We start from the raw sequence: 16179 nt of genomic DNA on the forward strand, positions 1-16179 counted from the left end.
AAGAAAGGGGATATTATTATAACACCATGAGACCAAAGAAATTGGTAACAGCTGGTATAGAGGGAGAAGAAACTTTGGGACTAAGGAATAAAGTAGTGGAATTCAGAATAATAAAATTAGAATTAGAAGTGAGGTTGAAGATGGTAGGTATCCCAGCTATGAATTAGTATGGTAGAAGAACTTCAAAATGAAGAACAAACTTTCTCAATAAAGGACCTTTGCAATTTTATGTCAACACATGCATTCAACCAAACTATAAATTCCTAATTTTTATCATTTACCACCACAGATCAGCATCAGTACAAGGGGAGATATAGGCATTTAGTCTATATCTTTATTTTACTTATAAGAAAATTAAGACCCAAGAAAGGAAGTAGGGCTGCTAGGTAAAATACAAGACACCCATTTAAGTTCGAATCCCCTGCAATATTTGGGACATACTTATACTCATTATTTATTGTTTATCTGAAACTCAAAATTAACAGGGCATCCTGTATTATTTTTATATGCTAAATCTGGCAACCCTAAAAGGAAGTGGCTTCTTGGTACTTGACTTGAAGTAACTGTTGCTGAATGGTAGAATTAGGAGAAATTAGTTCTGACTCCAGTGATTTAAAAAAAAACACACACACTGTGTTATCTTTTAATACATCATCATCCTGCCCTAATTCAGTGCAATCCATCAACCATATTAATTCATAGTTTTAATGCCTACTGTCTTCAACCCCCACCTCTAATTCTCATTCTATTATTCCAAATTCTGCTACTTCACTCTTTAAACCCCAAAGTTTCTTCTCCCTCTCTACCTGCAGTTCTCAAAGTTTTTGGTGTCAGAATCCTTTACCTTTAAAAATAATTGAGAACTCCAAAGAGTTCTTAGTATGTGAGTTATGTCTATTAATATTTATTATACTACTACTAAAATTGAGAAAATTATGCATGTTTATTATTTAAAAATAATATGCCTATTACTTGTCACTATGAATAACATTCTACTTAAAAACTACATTTTCCAAAACAAAAAAATAACAGGAAGAGTTGTAAATCTCTTTAATGTCTAGTTTAACAGAAGAGAGGATTCTGATACCTGTTTCTGTACATGATTTGCTATGAAATAATTTGGCTGAGGCATAGGAAGAAAAAGCAGCCTCGTAGTGACATATAGTTGAAAGAGAGAGAAGTGTTTTAAGTAACTTTTGAGATAATTGTGGCTATTTTTCTTTGATGATATACCAAAAATAAGCAAGGGGTAGTTTCTTAAATGTTGGTTGCAAGACAGAAACTGAAATCTTATCAATAAACTCTTTATATTCTGTTACATTAAAATCACTGGTCTCTCATGCACTATGAATAGATCATTTACCCATGAATAATTTTGTACCATCTTTCTTTGGTAATTTGGAAAATATTTGTTCACTGAGTTATGTAGAGCTTCTAAACATTGGAACATTTCATTATACAATATCAAATATTCACATTACTATCAGTATTGATATGATTAAAAAAGTCTTAAAGTTTTGCAAAATTCGATTTTTGCTTGGAAGCAGGACTTTAATCATTGGCAACAAGTACTGTATTAGTCACTGGCTCCCTTTTCTCATCATTGGAAAAAAAGTCTTCCAAATCTGAGTAACCATAACTCGTCTGTCAGTAGTTTTTTTAAATAAACATAAGATTTTGTGAAAAAAACAGCTAGTTCAACTTGCAACTCAAACAACTGCCCTATAATTTTCCTTGAGATAGCCATTGTACTTGGTACAGAGCAAGATGCTTTATGTACTTTTTGTTACACAGACCATTAAAATGGTGCTGTACTCAAGAACTGAGATGTAATAAAAATAATAATTTTTACTGCTTCATCAAGGATATTCGCAAGTGAAACTGGCTGTTTCCATTTGTTATTGTTGTGTTTTGGTTTTTCTTTTCGCTGTGAATGTGTGTTGATGAAGAATGCAATGACTACTAATTAAGTGTTGGTAATAACAGTTTCATCTACTATTGCTTTTGATCACCAATGCAAATGTCAACATAGTGAAAAAGCAAATAGTGTCCTAGTATAGTTTTAAAAAATTATTTTGCTTTATGGAGCCCTGTGAAAGATCTTGGGAACGCCCAGGGGTCCCTCCAAGTTGAGACCCCCTGCTCCATGTCACCTTTGCTCTAACACACCCACAGCCAATTGCAATGCTTAACAAGAAACTCGTTAAGTCCAAAACTCATTGAGAGGGCCGACCTCTTTGTTCCTACTCATTAACAGAGTCCATAACCTGCAGAGAAGGCTCAGAAGTCACTTTCTTTCTTAATTATCAAAAGATAGCTGTGACGTACATAGAGGAAACTAGACTGTGAACTGCTCCCAAACACATATTGTTTCTTGGGCCTAGAATGTTCCTTGACCCTTCCCTACCCCTAATTACCATATGATCTTCAAGTTTCAGCTGAGGCATCACCTAATCCCAAATCCCCTAAGACTATATTCCCATAGCATTGTGTTTACCATCAAGGGGAAGGAAGGGTTAGGGTAGAGGTAGGGAGAGAATAACATTGCTAAGTGCCTACCATATTTCAGTCATCATGCAGGGTATTTAATATTGAATACTTACAAAAACTTTGTGAAATAATTTTATAGATGAGGAAACCAAAGTTTAGAGAGGTTGAGTAATGTAGCTAGTAAGAGGAAGAGCTGTCTGAATCCAAAGCACATGTTCTTTGTATTTGATCATGGCTTAGATTTTTATTGCTTAGAGAAATTTGATTTAGTTAACAAAATTTCCCATCTAATCATTTATGAAAGGATTTAAATCAATGATCTTTGATTCCTTTTAGCATTACAATTTTAAAATTTAAAAATTGCATTGAAAGTTTATAAATCTTGGCTTCTTAAAGAGCAACTGATCTTTTATTTGGCAATCTACATAGAGATAATCATAATTTTTTACATTTTGCTGAAAACCAGGAAGGACAGAAGGCTGAAGTGGAGAGGGGATAGGGGAGGAGCAGGGGTAGGAAAGATATATACAGTCCATTTGTTGACATCACCAGATGGCTGGAAATTGATATTTAAAGTAAAGTTAAACTATTCGAAAAGCCAGGAATAACTACACTTCCAAAATCCAAGGGCATAATTTTGAAAAACAATATGCAGTAATTTGTCCCACCAAAAATCAAGATCTATTATCAAGTTACAGTAGTTAAGGCACAAGAGGCATAAACTACAAAGACAATTAATAAATTTGACTATTTCAAATATTAATACTTCAGTTTATTAAATGACACATCATAGAAAAGGCGAACAGGCAAGATATCAACTGGAAAAAGAGACTTGTAATACACAGAACCAGCACAGGATAAGGTTTCAAGATATGTAAAGAATTTCTATAAATCTGTATAAAAAAGACAAATAATCCCCTTGTCCTCCCAAAGGACAAAAGATACAAGCTTATATTTCACAGAAGATGAAACATGAATGACCAATAAACAAATAACTATTAAACCTCCTTAAGTAATCAGAGAAATGAGATTTCATATCCATCAGAATAATATAAATTAAAAAGTGTTAGAATACTAAGTGTTGAAGAGATAGTGACACAGTACCCGGAGGTGGGAGTGTAATTTGGTTAAACCACTTTGGAGAGTAAACTGACAATAAATAGAAAAAAATGAATATACATTTACTTTTGAGATTTGCTTCAGAAAATTCTTGCATGTGCGCACAAACAGATATGCACAAGAATGTTTCTAGTAGCTATGTTAATGATAGCAAACAATAATAAACAATCTAAATGTCCATCCACAGGAAATTCAAAAATATGGTGTAACCACACATTGTCATACCAGGCAGCAGTGAAAATGAACAAGTCGGAGCTAAATGTATCAGCATGGACAAATCTTAGGCACAAAGTTTTGAGAGAAAAAGCAAGTTTCATAACAATACTCATAGTGTAATAACATTTATATAAAGTTTTAAAAAATGGATGTTACTCCTATATATTGTTAGGGATACATACGTGTGTATTAAAAGTACACAGAAATGTCTGCAAATGATAAAACGCCAGAAGGATGCACCTGGGGAGGCAGGCACTCAGAGGGCTTCGATCTTATTGCCCATGTTTCATGTCTTAAGTTAGGCAGTGAGTAGAGGTGTTCGTTGCATAACTTTTTACAGGGGTTTGCATGAGTCATAATACATTTTTAAAAACCCAAGGGCACATGTCTAAAAAGTCATCCTTTAGGTATACCAACAACATAAACATAGTCTCTAGGCAGCCGAGAACTTTTTTCCTATATTCAGAATATTGGATTTTAACTATTGAATTGTATTTGAGAATAGTTTTAGGCAAAATAACACAAAACCTCATTCTCACTAGTTGAGTTCCACATTATGTGCCTCCTGGATCAAAATAATGCAATGCGGGATCCAGCTTGTGTCACGTGAGGTCAGGGAAAGAAAAAATAATGATACCTGGAAAATAGCGCAGGGAAACAGACCCTGTGTGCACACAGTTTATTTGTTCAGGCTTGTAGCAAGGAGTACGGGAAACATGAAAATACCTGGGTCATAAATTGTCATGTAAAAGACAAAGAGAAACTCTGGAATATTATGAAACTATAAATTACTTCTGCTGAAAGGGTAGAATTTGCAGTATCCCCTTAACCGAGGTTTCACCTCCCCACTTTTGACAGAACAACTCCTGTTCTTTGGAGAAAAACACATGAAATAAATGTAAAACCCGAGAGGGAAATCATCTAATGTGTACACCACCTGCCTAATAAAATGAGAATAAATTTGGCTTTTTGGCTAAGTAGATTTACTTATGTTTTAACTTAGTTAGAGGCACACGCCATCTAAATTACATATATATTTTTATTTCAAAAAGCCAACATGTAGGGACAAAAAATAACTTCAGAATGTTTAAATGGGTTGCTTTCAATGCAGACATCATACAATAGAACTCATACTTCTAAAATAAGCCACAGTCAGCTTTTAGCTTAACGTGGAACCATGTCCATTTATTCATGACACTAATGAGATTCCAAAACAGCACAGTTCTGGGACGGCAGCTCAGCCCTGGGATCGCCAACCTGTAAAGGCCGAAGCAAAGGGCTACGCCGCCACGGAGTTTTACTCCAGACATGGCCAGCAGTTTAGTTACTAAGCTAATGGCTGCAGGTACCAAACAATGGCTCTCAAAAATAAACATCTCTGCTCTTTTAAAACTCTCTTTTTCCCAGATCCTAGAAGGTGGCAGGCCTCATGAAGAGCTACCTGCAAAATCCTTCCTTTGAAGAAATACACAAATGAGTCAATCCCTGTTAAAGGATTTGCTAAAAACAAAGTTCCAGGAAGCCACGTAAAAATGATTTGTGAGGGTGCTTGATGCCTGACATTTAAAAAAAATACCCTTTCTATGCCCCATTTCAAAAAATGCATCTGCAGGCAACTTGACTGCTATTTAAGGCTAAATGCTGGTCTCAGATGCGTATTTGAGGCGTCGATTCAATCTGGAGTTTACTATAGCCAAGATCTAAACCATAAAAACAGAGTTGGTAATGAAAACAGGGAAAACTTTAGAGTCAGAGCCAGATCCTATCCTGACTCCTCCAGCACCTTTCACTTACGAACAGTCACTGCCAAAAGGAGCAGTGAGTGCCTCTTCCCTGGCCAACGCGATTCACACTACTGAAAGCCTGCAGTACCTTTGAGCTGCTAGTTTTTGCAGTTGTGTTTGGTAAGACATGAAGCTAGAACTTCCAAAACCCATGCTGAGGGTGTTGCTTTGGCTTGATTCCATTCATTATATTAGAGATGATACAAGCAAATATGTATTTTCCAATATTCTGTATTCTGTACAAGAGAAAGATTGGCCAGTATTTGAATGTCAAAATAGAACCTCTTTTTGGTACCAATTCACTTTTATTTTGATTATTGGGAAGAAAAATTACAATAAAATTAATTCAACAAGTATTTACTCTGAAAAATAATAGCCATAACTTTTTTGAAGGCTTACACGTCAGCCCCTCTGTTGCGCTTTTCAGGCCCTGAGTTGTGTAATGCTCTTAACATTTCTCATAATATGACTATAATCTCTGTTTTATAAATGAGAAAACTGAGGCCCTGACATTAAGTAATCTGATCCAGATCACGAATTTACTAAGTGGCAAACATTAAAACCCTTTTCACTACACTATAATGCTTCTTCAGAGTTGTTTTGTATGTGAACTACTAAACATGCTGTGAGATCAAATCACTTGGATACATCAAAACACATCTAATTCCCCTAAATAATGCACCGCAGTGGTAGGTACCAAAACCTCCATTCTGTAGCAGGAATAAAGTACGAAGCAGTCAGTTACGGAGTTTAACGTTACACTGTAAGGAAGAGCTGTGGTCTTGACTTGACCCTTTGACTTTACTGCTCTAAGAAAGTTATAAAATACTCCTTATATGACTCCTTATTCTACCCCTGTGTTTGATCTGACAGCAATAGTTTACAAAGCCTCCTTTGTTTCAAAACAATGTTAAGTAATAGAAGGGAGAAAATTAGTCCCCATCCCCCCGCAAAGTCATATACAAATAAATTGGCTAAAAATACCAAAAAAAAAAAAAAGTATGAGTTCTTTTTGGAATTCATTGAAAGAACTATTACAGTATCTATATCCCTTTCCATCAACCTTCCCATCTGGAATTTATTTTTCAGGCACTCATTGCTTCTCACAGGTTCAATGTTACCCATTTCACACCATTTAACTATTGAAAGCACTTGAAATTCCGGACCCTGGAAGCAGAGCCCGTGTCTTTCCCCGTGATGCAGCTAATGTGTCAGACTTGTAAAATAGCTCTTAGTGGCGGGCCTCCATTTAGAGAGGGACGGAAACTAGCTTTAAATACTTAGAGCTTTAATATCTAGTCCATTATACTGAAGCAGGGTCTTGTAAAGAGTCAATTATGGGATACTTCTGATTTGATCCACATGCAAGGGAAATCCGCTTCTTTGCCTTTAAATCCCTGTTATAAGTGTCTTGTTTAAATAATTAGTGACACTTTTTCTTTGATCAAATTGATTCATATTGTTATTCTTCTATGCTAACTTAAACCTTAATCCATGTAAAAGTCTAAGGCAGATTTTAATCTCTCATGGAGGAAGCTTTCTCCCAAAATGGAGTTTCCCAGAAAATATTGACGGAAAATAAATTTATTTTTCTATTAGGAATCTTTGAGTCAATCACAAGCAAAGATGGTAATGTTATTTTTTTGTATGCAATGTATTTCATACACACGCATACACACAATGCATAATACATACATAATAGCATGTTTAAGCAACTAATATTACAGAAAACTCTTAAGACAATCAAAGTAATCTCATACTATGGCTTGGGGCTAAAAAGTTCATGTGTATTTGCAACAAACTGTCAAAGGGTTAATATCCTTAATATTAATTTATTCACAAGCAAAGAATTGATAAGTATAAATAAAAACAAAATGCCAGACTTTACTGATCAAATTCATATTTTTAAAAATTCCAGTTGGTCAGGGCACTGGGAAACCAGTCCTCTCATGAGCTACTTACTGGTGGTTATTAAATGATAGTTTACTAAACGGTTTTTGGAAATAACTTACCAAAGACCTAGAAAATACGCATTATGTTTGATCCTGCAACAATACTTCTAGCAATTTAGGAATCTAGTATCAGGAAATAATCACAATAAGAATTTTGTTATAGAGGTATTTCAACATTGGGAAATATGAGAAAAAATTTTAAAATACAACAGAAGATTGATAAAATACATTATACTTTTACTCACCATTGTATCCCTAGTATTTACCTAGTATTTACTGAATAAAGGAAGGAATATATATCCTTTTAAAGGAATAGTGTACACAAATATTTTAATGTTAGGGCAGATGATCAAAATATAAAATACATAAATGTGAATTAAAAAATTGGCAGGTTATATATCAAAATGTTAATAATGTTTTTTGGGGGGGGTTATAGGCTAATTTTTATTTTCTTACTTTCCTTTTCTGAATTTCCTGGATTTAATATAAAACATGATATCTTTTATAAGGGTGTCATTACAAACATTTATGTAAATTTTAAATTATTTATACAACAAATATAGTCTCACAAAAATTTTAAAGATATGTAAGTAGATAACATAAATATTGAAAAGTTCTTTCTTCTTTATACTATCCCCAATTCTACTCCCTTTCCAAGATGTAACTATTATTAATACTTTGGTGTGTGCTTCTGAGCATTTTTCTACATATTTGATCTTCTATATGTGTGTATATTTTTTAATTTTTTATATTATGATTATAAATACAATTGCATTTCATGAATCCACAGAACCAAAGTCTACTTAGCTCCATGAATATTTATATTTTTCCTTTGTATTTTACTATTATAAATAATACTACAATAAACATCCTTATACATATTTCAGCATATGCTGGCTCAAGCATTAATCTAGTATAAAAACTAAGAAACTGAAGTGATAGGTTGATGAGAATGGTTAATGAGAACTTAAAATCAGTCTCAATGATTCACGTGAGTGCTTGCCTATTGATTTCACTCATTGACATGGATATAATCTCTTTTATTTTTTTCCTGGTCAATCAGATGAGCAAAAGGGTTGCATCTCATTTTGGTTTTCCTGATTGTTAGGGCATGTAAATATCTTTTCAAATCTTAATTGGTCATTTTTATTTTTTCTCAATTGCCCTTTTTCTCTTGGTCTGTGATTTCTCTAACTGCTTTATAGTACTCTTTATATTTTGAACATTCCCATTATTTATTACATATGTTGCAAATATTTTCTCCATCAGTTTTTCTTTCCCTTTTCATAAAAAATTAATATATAATTTACATGTGGTAAGTATACAGTTCAATTGTATAAAAGCTCACTTTTGGGTCATTTTTAAACACTATGTGTTTGCAATTGTACAGAAATTTTTATTTACTGTCAATCTATTTTACGGCCTCTAAATTTTCATTATGCTTAGGAGGAACTTCAACACACCAAATTTAGAATATTCTTTTATACTTTTTCTGATATTTTTATTTTCTGTATTTAGCTTTCTAATCTATTTAAATTTAGTTTTGTATTTGATGTGAGATTGATATGCTTTTGTTTTGCTTTTTTCTAAGCTGACAGTTAATTACCTCAGCAGTATTTGCTCACACATTTGAAATATCGTTTTTATCATAAACTAAGTTTCTTTGTATGAATGTGTCAGTTTCCGAGCTCTATATTTGTTCCCTTAACCTAACTGTTTGTTTTTGCACAAGCGTCACAATGTTTAATTATCTATACTTTCTTATCTGGCAAGGCTAGCCCCGCTTCATGTAATCACATGGCCCTCCTTTGGTCTTACTCAGTTTCTCTTCAATAGATCAATGACAATCAGCTTGTCAGTTTCCATGAAAAGTACTTACTGGGAATTTGACTGGGATTGCATTGAATGTACGGGCAGTTGAGGATAACTGACGTCTTTATAATGTTGGACCTGGCAGTCCAAGAATATGGTATTTATCTTCATTGATTCTTTCTTTTTTAATGACTTTCATAGACGTTCAGTAGTTTATATAGATCGCACACATTTCTTGTTAGGTTTATTCCTAGGAATTTATTTCATGTAATTGCTGGGATATAAGAAATCTATTGCTTTTCTACATTGATCTTTAATTAGCTCCTTTGCTAAATTAAATTCTCTTATGAGTTTTAGAATTGTTGATTTTTCTAAGCAGACTATCATGTGGTCTGTAAACAATGCACCTTTGGTCTCTGTTTCCAATAATTATCATTTCCATTTCTTTTCCTTTTCATATTGCATTGGCTTTCCATATAACATTACAGCAGTTATTGTAGGCATCCTATCTTGTTCCTGATTTTGAAGGTAATGCTTACATATTTGCTGTGGATTTCTGATCGATAAACTTTATCAGGTTAAAGATATTTACTTCTATTCCTAGTTTATTAAATATTGTTATTTTTTTGTTTGTTTAATGAGGAATAGTGCTGAGTTACACTAAGTGTTCTTTCTTGAGGTGGGGACTGTTGAGATTACCTTCTTTTCCTCTGTTAATCTGATCATTTGCATATTAAGTTATATTTGCATTCCTGAGATAAATCCTAATTGAACATAATTACTTATCTTTGATTTTGAATATGCTATTTAAATTTTTGAATCTTACACAAATGACATTGGCTTGTGTCTAAGTGTATGCTGCCCTTGTCTAGTTTTGGTTTTAGTTTAGGAGGCTGGGTTACAAAGGTTTAATCCATTCCCTATGTCCCAGAGCATTTTATCTATTAAAAGAAAGAGCGATCCCTTAAGGCTTTGTAGAATTCATCTGTTAAAAAACTAGATTTGATGCTTTCTTTCAAGGTGACTTCTCACTTTTAAAATATCTTTTACTGTTGATATAGTAACAACAGATCTTGCTAAGTTAAACTTTTCTAAAAAGTCTTCTATTTCATTTAGAATTTCAATTTTCGGTATTTAAGTACAACCTTAAATTTTTTCTAATGTGTTTATCTGTATTTCTTTATTGTATCAGATTTGCCATAGCTTTGTATATTTTATTGGTCTTTAAAAACTTTCCATTTTTTTTGTTTTATTGGTTGGCTCTATTAATTTGATCATCACATTAATTCCTGCTTTCATTATGATTAATTATTTCCTCCTGTTAAGGCTTATTTTCTCTCCTACTTCTCTGAGTTGAATGCCTAATCATTTTTAATCTTTCTTATTTTCTTTTTCTGAAATATTTTTACTTTATTTTAGAGAGAGGGGAAGAAAAGGATAAAGAGAGGGAGAGAAACATTGATGTGAGGGAGAAACATTGACTGGTTGCCTTTGGCAAGTGCCCCGACCAGGTATGGAGCATGGATCCCCAAACTCAGGCGTGTGCCCTGACTGGGAATCAAACCGGACACTTCTCTGTTTGAGAGATGACATCCAAACAACTGAGCCACGCTGGCCAGGGCAATCTTTCATATTTTCTAATAAATGCAGTTAAAGCTCTAAAAAACCCTTCAAATATCACTTTGTATCTACTAGATATATTTTGCTTTTACTAGCTTCCATTTCCAGATAGTCTGTGATTTGATACAACAGCATTGTTCAATTTTTATTTTTGCACAAAGATTTTGGGGGGATATCCTTTAATGATTAATTTCTTTTTTAAAAAAAGATTTTATTTATTTATTTATTTTTAGAGAGAGGGGAAGGCAGAGAGTGAGAGAAGAAGAGAAGCATCAATGTGTGGTTGCCTTTCGCGTGCCCCCAACTGGGGATCTGGTCTGCTACCCAGTCATGTGTCCTGACTGAGAATCGAACTGGAGACCCTTTGGTCCAGAGGCCGGCACTCAATCCACTGAGCCACACCAGCCAGGGTTTTAATGATTAATTGCTAATCAACGTTTTCACTGAGTTTTTGTCAGAGATTTGTGAAATGAGTGATTTTTGTTATTCTGGTATTTCTTTAAATTTCCATTGTAGTTTACTACATGACTAAATTCTAAGAATTTTCTATGACTATGAAAATAGGTATATTTTGTCTTTGTTAGGTATAATATTCTTTGTGTATCAATTGGAACAGGACTTCTTGACTGTGTGATTTAAATCCTCTGTATCTTTACTTTTTGTGTGTACACTTGATTATCTGATTTTTGAAACAGGTTGTTAGAAACTCCCACTCAATAGATTTGTCAATTTCTCCTTGTATTTCTATCAACTTTTAATTAATATTGTGTTTCAAAACTATGTTTTTAGTTGATAAAACTTCAAAACTCTTATTTCTTTTTGGTGCATTGAACTTTTCATCAATATGAAAAATCCTTCTTTGTCCCTTTGGTTGCTTCTCACTTTTTAGAATGAAACTAATATTTTGTCTGAAGTTATTATTGCTGTATCTACTTTACTTCTGTTGGCATTTACCTGAATATATTTTTGCATTTATTTAAACTTTTTTACCATTTTATATTACTCATGTTTCTTATAAATAGCATATGGCAAAATTTTTGAAAAACCCAATTGGATTTTCTATTCTTTAACTGGAGAATTTAACTTATTTACATTAATTGTGATTATTAGTATATTTAGACTTAATCCTGCTACTTTATTTTATGTTTTCTATTTACTATGATTTCTTACTGTTTCTTTCTTCTTCATTGTCTTTGTTGGATTGATTCAGTTTTCCTTTTTTCCCTTTATTGTCTGGGAAACTATACATTATGTTTTTCTAATGGTTACTCTTACATTTTTAATGTTGATTTAAAATGATCTGAATAGACACTTCTCCAAGGAGGACATACAGATGGCCCACTGACATATGAAAAGATGCTCAACATCACTAGCCATCAGAGAGATGCAAATTAAATCCACATTGAGATATCACATCACACCTGTCAGAACAGCCATCATTAATAAATTGACAAACAAGTGCTGGTGAGGATGCAGAAAAAAGGGAACCCTAGTGCACTGTTGTGGGAATGCAGATTGGTGCAGTCATTGTGGAAAAGAGTATGGAATTTCCTCAAAAAAATAAAAATGGAACTGCCTTTTGATCCAGCAATTCCACTGCTGGGAATATACCCTAAGAATCCCAAGTCACCAGTTGCTATTTATAATAGGCAAGTGTTGGAAACAGCCTAAGTGCCCATCAGCAAATAAGTGGATAAAAACACTATGGTACACTTACACAATGGAATGCTACGCCGCAGAAAGTAAGAAGGAGCTCCTACCTTTTGTGATGGCACGGACGGACCTGGAGAATAGGATGCTAAGCGAAATAGGCCAGGGGGTGAAAGACAAATACCATATGATCTCACCTATGAGAGGAATGTAATGAACAATAAACTAACAAACAAAATAGAACCACAGTATGGAAACATGGAACAGACTGCAAGTGACCAGAGGGGAGGGAGGGCGTTAATAGTGGAAAGAAGGGGACTAGACGAAGGACGTGAATGAATGACCCGTGGACAGGGACGACAGGGTGGGCGCTGACTGTGAGAGCCCGCGGTGGGCTGGGGGGCGGGGGCGGGGGGGGCGGAAACTGGGACAGCTGTAACAGAATAACAACAGAAACATGATTAAACATTTTTAGAAAGTAAAAAAGTAAAAGCACTCTGGAAAAATGAAGTAAAAACCCACAGCTCAAAACCTAAATAATTTTTTTCTATCATTTTTCTATCAGTTCTTCTATCCACACACTTCTCGCCCCCGGCAACACAAGAATCGTAACCAGCATTCATTCACTTCCCTCTACTTTCATCTTCTCCCTTCTACTGCCCATCCTGAAATTATCAGGTATTTTAGTTCCAGGTGTAGTTCATTATTTTTCATCATCCACAAACATCATTAGACTTACTTTAGCTTTGTTTCTTTGCTTATCACTTGTTTTTTATATCTTCTATATTCCTTTGAATTCCTTTGGTGGGAGAAGGAGCTGAGTTACATCGTTTAGTAATTCTCTAAAGAAAAGGTTTGTGGGCGATAAGCTAGCTTCCGAGTCTTACCATGTTTGAGAAGGTCTCAGTTTTGCCCCCTCCCTTCCCTTAAATATGACCTAGCTGGAAATAAGATTTTAGCTTTAAAATAATTTCCCCTTATTATGTTGAGATATTGTTTCATTGTCTTTTGGCATCTAACCTTAGTAACTAAACATATAATGCCAAGTTGCTATCTAGTCCTCTGTAGATTATTTGTTTTTCCTCACCTTATCCTTGGTGTTCTGAGGTTTTTCTTTATCCTTTGTATTCTGATATAGACCCTTTCAATCTGAAAGCTTCTAATTTCCCTTTAGATCTAGGAAATTTTCTTCTATTAGCTTTTGGATTATTTTCTTTTATTCTTTGTGTTCTCCTTCAGGGATTCTTCAAAATGCGTAATCTGGTTAACCTCCCCTTCTTTTTAATATGTTTTCTTACATTTTATAATTTTGGGGGTAAGGGAAATAGGCACATAATCAGGTCATAATTTTAATCCAATCTCTATGCGTTAGTAAGGAAATTTTTAAATAAATTTCAAATTATACCGTTAAATGTGATTGAATTGGGCTCTGGCTATCTCTGCAAAGAATCTTATTTGTCTATCTTTGGATGGATTCCCTTCAGAGAGTCTTACAGAATTTCTCACTCATTGAACCAGTGTTTATTTAGTGCCTAACTGTTGTCTGGCATTGTTCTAGGTCCTGAGGATTCAAACTTGAAAAAAAGGCACAAGTTTATCGTCTGGCATAGTTTCTCAACCTTGGTACTATTATTTATTTATTTATTTATTTGTACATTTCTAAACATATAAGTTATTCCATAACCAGGTAGTCCCACATGGTGGTTGAATGTTGGCTCCGAAAGTCATACCATATAGGTTTGAATTCTGGTTCCATTGTTTATTGGGTCATCTTGGGTAAGTTACTTAATTTCCCTGTGCCTTAGTTTTCTATATCTATAAGATGAGGATAATAACAGTACCTTTCTCATAGGGTTGCTGTATTAAATAATACTTGCGCAGCACTTAGCATTCAATAAATTATAAACACTCTCAATAAATGTTACTTCCTATCATTCCACACATTACCATCAGCTTAAGGTTTTTCAGCACATGCTTTTTAGACTTTTTTTCCTCTGTATTAACTCTTGTTTGGAATGATTTTGGAGACAACGACTATTGAAGATTATGAGAAGCTGAAGATACCCCTCCAAATTACCTTCACGCTATTTTGGCCAACTTTAAATAGGCTTTACCAAGGAAAGGCATCAGTAGCTAGCAAAGTATCAATAGCAGATTTTAAAAATACTTAAGGTAATCATTATTCTTCTAAGCCTCAGAAATTAAAATAAATTAAAAATAGAAGACAAGTGACAGCGTTGAACATAAGGAAAAAGCTGCAAAATAAACCCTGAATCGACATAGACTTCAATTGTTTTAAAGAAAGTATGTACCTTCCCATCAAATTTGTATGGGGAGAAACTAACATATGTGAAAGTAATTTGGATTTACTTTGGATATAATTATACAATTTTGCAGTATTATTTCTGCTATCACTCGCTCTCCCAACAACCCCTTTTCTGTTAAATCACAAGAGGCAAGCAGATGCATCTGAAGAGTTAGGAGCAGGGGAGATATCAACCCTTCCGCAACGTGCTCCCGTGGAAGCATTTCCCCATGGCTCTGTGTTCCTTCCTTTGTCTCAGAAAGGGAGAACAGGCTAGAGACGTGGATTGGTAAGCCTTGGCAACCTGGGGATTTCTATCCTGTAAATGAATCAGGAAGGAATCTTGAGTCTACTTAATTTGATTGGTGAAAATTTCTCGCATTTCTGCCCAGCAAAGGCAGTCAATTGCCCAAACAAGACAAAGGCCAAGTATCTCAGGCTGTCATTTTCATCATCTAATACAGTCCTGGTTTTAAAAGTGATGTCTGTTAGGACTTGCCCCTTGTCCCTTGGATCTTACCCAGGATGATGGTCAGTCTTCATACTCTTGTGGATGAATTCAGAACTCATAGAATCATACAAGCCATGCACCAGCAGGTCTAAGACAATTTTCTTATACTTTCTTGCCTTGATGGGCTTCTCACAGGCTATGGTTCCCAGGCCTCTCATTGCCATGTGACACTTTAGCAGTGGGGTCCCAGGATCTTTCTGCCAAGATGGAAAAACACACTCTTCAGAGGCTCCCACTACTGGAGCCTCGGTTTTTAAGAGAACTTAGGAAAAAAAGACATCATTGTTGTCCTTTACTTCTTGGGCCAGGAGGAGGGGGTGAAAAGGGGCTCATCCAGGATTCTTCTCTGCATTTGGCCCGTGGAATCAGGCTCACTCTCTCTGAGCTCCAGCACTGGGCAGCAGTTCAAAAGGTACCATGGATATACAGGGAGGAACTGAATTGCCTGGCTTCAAGGTGAGAGCTGGAGCGGCAGCTTTCTCCCAGACATAAGTGCTGGCAGAGGCCGTTGTTCCTTTGCTGCGTCCTTCCCACAGAGCCAGCAGGCGGGCACCATATCTGAGTCTCCATCAACCTCAACTGTGGTACTATCGACATTTTTGACTGAATAATTCTTTGTTATGGGAGGCTGTCCTGGGCAATACAGGATGTTTAGCAGCATCTTTGGCTTCTACCCACTAGATGCCCATGGCATTCCTCTGTGTAACAATCAAAAATATC

The 16179-nt window shown here is 34.9% G+C and overlaps 1 pseudogene; it reads right to left on the minus strand.

Annotated features, from left to right (window-relative positions):
* Positions 1-15138: 15138 nt before the first annotated feature.
* Positions 15139-15811, minus strand: LOC129071594 (protein maestro-like; annotated as a pseudogene).
* Between the last annotated feature and the right edge of the window lie 368 nt (positions 15812-16179).

This window comes from Pteronotus mesoamericanus, unplaced genomic scaffold (assembly GCF_021234165.1).
Source record: "Pteronotus mesoamericanus isolate MK-2021 breed Mesoamerican mustached bat unplaced genomic scaffold, CSHL_Meso_final contig_269, whole genome shotgun sequence".
Classification (NCBI taxonomy): Eukaryota; Metazoa; Chordata; class Mammalia; order Chiroptera; family Mormoopidae; genus Pteronotus; species Pteronotus mesoamericanus.